The sequence below is a fragment of the Hyperoodon ampullatus genome, assembly GCF_949752795.1.
Source record: "Hyperoodon ampullatus genome assembly, chromosome: 2".
NCBI classification, from domain to species: Eukaryota; Metazoa; Chordata; class Mammalia; order Artiodactyla; family Ziphiidae; genus Hyperoodon; species Hyperoodon ampullatus.
The window spans coordinates 169,173,840-169,179,839 of NC_136915.1; the positions used below are offsets into that span (position 1 = coordinate 169,173,840).

The 6,000-nt window shown below is 42.1% G+C and overlaps 1 protein-coding gene across 1 annotated transcript in view; it reads right to left on the minus strand.

Annotated features, from left to right (window-relative positions):
• The window catches only part of PRRC2C (proline rich coiled-coil 2C), a gene marked incomplete at its 3' end in the record, with an annotated part of 93,750 nt that extends 88,024 nt beyond the window's left edge, over positions 1–5,726 (minus strand). Inside the window, exon 1 of the mRNA XM_079697967.1 lies at positions 5,633–5,726. The remainder of the gene's footprint in view (positions 1–5,632) is intronic.
• Positions 5,727–6,000: the final 274 nt, after the last annotated feature.

Genomic DNA, 6,000 nt, shown 5'->3' on the forward strand with positions numbered 1-6,000 from the left:
GGAGCCCTGCACTTTCAGATTATTCATTAGGAAAGAAGGAGGAAGGAAGATCGATTATTAACTTCCCTAGACACCCATCCTCTAATTACATATGCACCATGAGGAGATCTTCCAATCTTGTTGAGAACCTATCCTCCCCTTACCTTCAACTTTCTACTTTTCATGCATCCCTTTTGTTTTAAATGTGGTTAAGACTCATGTGATATCAAAGAATATTAAACTCAAAAAGTATAAGAAACACATTTAATGTGATCTTTGTAACAATCCTCTAAGATAGGGGAAACCAGTATTATCCTTATTTTCCAGATGAATACAGTGTATCCGAAACTTGAAGAAGCCAAGTCACTTGCCCCCAAGTGACAAAAGGATTAACCCCAGGTTTTCAAACTCCTAGTCCAGAGCTCATTTTGAGTATCCAACACACCTAAAAATTAAGAGGTCTCACTACTTATTCCTCCCTGCTTATAACCTTTCAGCCTCATTAACTGACTTAAATTCTCTTAGGGTCACCAAGGATCACTCAAGCCAAATCCAAGAGCCATTTCTCACATATTTTTCTGAACTCTGCTACATTTGGCTGTCACAATCCTATTTTAGAGATTTTCCTTTTCTACCCTGATTTCTGTAGTGACTTCTTCCTTAAGTTATTCATTCTTTTTCTCCTTCTCTTGCCATAGATTATCTTAGACATCCTGTTACATTTCTCTGTCTAAATAAACCCACTCCACTGTGCAGTTCATCCTGGAAATGGATGTCCCAAGTATGTAGCTGACATCCTGTTACATTTCTCTGTCTAAATAAACCCACTCCACTTTGCAGTTCATCCTGCAAATGGTTGTCCCAAGTATGTAGTTAAGGCTCTAATTTATATCTCTACTCCTGTAATGCTGCCATTTCCTGTTTGATGAATCTATTCTATTTTTAGGCTTTCATCACTTCTGGCCTTCATTAATTCCAACTGCTGCCTGATCCTATGCAGTATTCATTTCTTATAGCAGTTATGTCCCAAAGGGTGGGATACAAATGAGTACTGATGGTATATTAGATGATTTTAAGTAGTCCATAGAGGAATATTTAAAATTACATGTTTACTTTAACACATGTTGGGGGGAAAACACTCTAACACCAAATAATCACATAAATTTTTCTTTTAAACTCACTTAATTAAAAGATAGTAAGCTGAATTAAAGAAAAATATTGACAGACGGTTTGAAGATAAAGCAAAAATTGTGAATGACTAAAGTTAGAGAAACACTGGCCACTGGGAAATCCATGTAGTATAGAAGTTAAGCACTCAGGCTCTGGGTCAATAATTCGAATCTCACCTACCAGCTAAGTAACTTTGAACAAATTACTGCATCTCTTTAAATCCAGTTTTCTAGTTGTGTAATGGTAATAAAATAATCCACATTCTAGGCTTATTGTATGGAATGAAAGAGATAATCCTCAAAGTGTTCTTAGCTCAGTGCCCGGCATGGTAAGTGCTCACTAAATATTAATAATTACAATTATTCTTAGTCCCTCCTGGCCATCATGCCTTTACTTGTAACCAACTGGGCACTCGACCTATACTATGGACAATTTTCCATATATGAATTTTCTGTCCCAAATTTCCATTACCTGTCTGTATATCTTTATTTTTATATTCTGGTATGAATCCAAAGATCACATGATAACTTTTCATATTAATCCTTAAGATTGTGAATATCTTGGCAGTACGAACCAAAAGCCATTTTCCTCTCATGCACTGTGCCTTACAAAATTAAAAGAATCTGTAATGTTTGTTGAATAAATCTAAAAATTAGTAAGGATAATCTGATGCAAAAAAATCTCACAATGTACAGAACATAAACACAAACTATTTGAAAGCATCTGATACTATTCTAATAGGTAAATAAAGGGGGAAAAATGACGGGGGTATTCTTTTGCTCCACTAGGACATTTGTCAGTTGAACCTTAGTTGTGGGTCTAATCTTTCTGTTTCCTAATCTCATTTATTCAATAACATATAATAAACTCTAGATACATGCCAACCACTGTACAAAGTGATAAGACATGGAAACAGTCTAGTAAAGGAAAACAGATTAATATTAGAACGCAGACAAGTAAACAGAAAACTACTATATAATGTTATGTAAATAATACCCAGTATTGGGGCTTCCCTGGTGGCACAGTGGTTTAGAATATGCCTGCCAATGCAGGGGACACGGGTTCAAGCCCTGGTCTGGGAAGATCCCACAGGCCGTGGAGCAACTAAGCCACCCGTGTGCCACAACTACTGAGCCCGCATGCCACAACTACTGAAGCCCACGTGCCTAGAGCCCGTGTTCCGCAACAAGAGAAGCCACCGCAAGGAGAAGCCTGTGCATCGCGACAAACAGTAGCCCCCGCTCACCACAACTAGAGAAAGCCCATGCGCAGCAACAAAGACCCAACGTAGCCAAAAAAAAAAAAAAAAACAAAAAAAAAACCCCAGTAGTGTTTTTTTAATACTAGATGTCCTTCACAAATGCTGATTATGTCCTGCTCTTCTTTAATGTAGAGCACCTAGCAGCACCACACACGGCTGAGTATACTACGTTGACAGTAATAATTCCACTGCTATCTTGTGTTCAACTCTAGGTATAGGCTAACCACATAAAAGTTTCTGTCAACTAGACAACTGCTGAAACTTAGTAAGAGCCCTTGTTCTGATCTGCCAGAAAATATGTGCACACAAAGCCCCCAAAATGTGACAGGCATTCTGTCAATCTAGAGCAAAATAATGACTAGAAATATAACTGGCAAAAAGGTCAGACTATATTTAGCCTTTGGGGAAGGGGGGAGGACACACATACAATAAAAAAATTCACTGGAATCACCCTCTCCAGAGAACGCTTTTACCTCAAAAGATGTCCTGACTGATGCATCAATGGCATTATTGAGAATTTTTAAATGTTATGACTCAAAACTAACTTATTAATTCTCAAGACTTCTAAGCAACAGTTAACACAGACTGAGACAAGCTTTCATTGTGTCAGCCTATTCATAAGATGACAAGGCTCGCTTTAGTGAAAGTTTATTAGTCATAACTCAGGCAGACACAACTTTTGGATCTCCTTCATGGTAAGAATAGGGTTCTATACCAGTTTGTGTCAACATTTTATGAATGATCAATTCGTGCCTTACACAAATATGGCATAAATAGCATCTGAAAAACGAGTTCCTCAACTGAATTACAAACTGAAGTGGTGTTTGGGGGCTGGGGGAAGAAGGAAACCACTTGGAGGGAGAGGAGGACATAATATAATCTTCAAAGACATTTTACCATAAGGATGGGGGGGTGGGGTAGGGGTAGAGGGGAGACAGGGACTTGAATGAGGCAGAACTTCTGTGTTTTCAGCTGTGCCCAATATACTGATCCCAGGCGTACTGACTCTGGAACATGAAGAAATCTTTAAGAAACAAAACCCAATATATGTGTAAAAAAAAAAAAAGGAAAAAAAAAGATATTTAAGTCTAAAAAAGCCTAAAAAAAAAAAAAAAGGAAAACTATTTCTTAAGTTCCCAAAGGTATACTCCATTCTGAGAATATACAGGTTACCCACTGCTTGGAAGAAGAGTATTTTCTTCTACCAGTATTCTGTCATTCTCCTTCCACTACTAGTTGACCTTTTACTATGTACTGAGCACAGTAATAAGCTCTTTACATACATATCTGTGATAAACCTACAGCAAGCCTTTGAAGGAGTTACTACTATTATCATATCCATTTTACAGATGAGGAAATATTTTATCAATAATATAGGCCAGATATCAAAATTTAAAAATTATCTGTCATACCATAGCATTTGAGTTTTACTCGACTGGCTTTTCTATCCCCAGAGTAGCTATAATGTATTTTTTACACCTTGGAACACTTTAACCTTCACAAGCAACCATGTTTCTATACTGAGTCAAGGAAAACAAAAACTAGGTTAATAATGCTGTATCTTATTTAGTTCCTATAGTTTGCAAAATTACAAGGAACAGGGAGGCAGTTTGACAGCTTAGAGCATCCCCTTTGCGTTCAGACAATCTGGGTTTGAATCTATACAGCACCATCAATAACTGCCGTGTGACCTTGGTCAAACTACTTTAATTTCTCAGATTTCATTTCCTCATCTGTAAAATGGGGATGATGATAGTACCTCCCTCAAAGGCTTGCTGTAGGATTAACACAGAGAATGTCTGTAAAGAGCTTATTTATGTGCTCAGTACATGGTAAAAGGTCAACTAGTGGAGGGAAAACAGCCACATACAGAAGTTCACAAGACCGAAACACAAAAGTAAATGTAAAAAGCCTATATTCTGAAAATTCCATTATGGAAAAGGAGAGAATTACTCGTTGACTATATGCTAGAAACTCAAATTCAACCTATTCCTTTTTTTAGGAGATCAATGCATTTGAAGTGGACCAGAAAAGATGCTGCAGTGCATTTGTGACACACACCTAAAAATGGCTCCAGTCTGAGCAGCATCTTAATTACCAACAGAGGAGGTTAATCTACTTCTAACAAATGCTGGAGTTGGGCTTAGTGGGCGTTTAAGTATCACCCTATCATTTTTATTTGCGGGAATACGCTATCAAGCATTTAATCAAGAATCCCGATTCTTCTGGGGGCATTCCAAATGAAAATCTTACAGCACAGTCGCCTACTGTACAATTCCAAGTACCCTGGCGAGGTATGAATCTATGGACATAGGCTGAAGATCGGTCAATGCGGAAATCCGGCTAGCCTTAGAAGCCAGCAAACATCAGACGCGTCGGAAACCTCAAAAGAATCTCAGATCAAGTCAAAACATATACACATCCCTTTAAAGGAATTAGACACATTCCTCTCAAGGGAAGGAAGAATTTATCAGTGTTCCTATTGGCCCCCTATGCCCTTTTCTTCAAGCCCTAAAGTGGGGCCTTTACCGTAACACCAACACTAATGCTATCTCAAAGAGAGAAAGCTGCGGAGTGAGATTCACCAAGCAGATTAGGGGATGGAGAGGCCTAGGGTGAGAAAACACTATCCGAACCCGCCTCTGGAGTTGGGGCAGCACGTCCCTAGCGGAAGTAGGACTGGTCCTCATTCCCCGAAGAGCCTCTCACCGAGCCCGGCCTTTAACCCGGTCTCTCCCGCACACTACTCATTGCAAATTTCACCCTCACTAAACATGAAGAAGAGGTAAGCATTAAAGAGCCTAGATGAGCCCCTGAGTTGTTTGGGGGGACACATGCCCACACTAGGAAAAGAGACCGCGCACCCGCCTATCCCGCGGGAAGGAAACTCCCTTCCCTTACCCGGCAACGTGCGTAATCCCCCTACAGGGCCTGAGTGGGAGGAGGCCGACGGGTCCGGAACTCCCGCTGCAGACCACATGGGGCGGGTCTGACTCCGGTTTTTCCCGCTCCCATAGCAGGAGGCCGAGGCTCCCCCAGAAGCAGAGATGATGGTAGCCAAAGAGAAAAAGAGGATGCCCGGACCCAAGGCCCTCTCCACGCGGCTCCCTCGTCTCTGGGCGCCAGGGTCGGGGTGCGCTCCCACGCCCCGGGCCGCCCCACGCCAGCCCTCCCGGATAGGGCCCGCTGTGATCGCAGCCCAGACGCCCTCGCTTTCCTTACCGGCCAGGATGAGTGTCAAGCTGTGTGTTTCCGCGCTTCCAGGGGCTCCGCAGAGCTCTTATAGGGGGAAGGGGAAGGGGAAACTAGGGGTAGGGGGCGGCTGGAAGGACCCCGGGCCCCAGAGATCCGAAACTGCGGATGGACAAACCGCCAAAGCACTTTCGCTCCTTCTCGAGAGGGAAATAGCGAGCGAGAAAAAGAAGCAAGATGGCGGCTAGCCAGCCCCTACGTACGACGTCATGCGGCGGCGTACGTAAGGCAAATCCCCGCAAGACCGTCCCCCGGCGCAGAGACGGCCGGATCACGTGATGTCTCCGCGACGACCCAACCCCGACGGAAGGTGACGGCGCCGCTTGCTGGACTGAAGG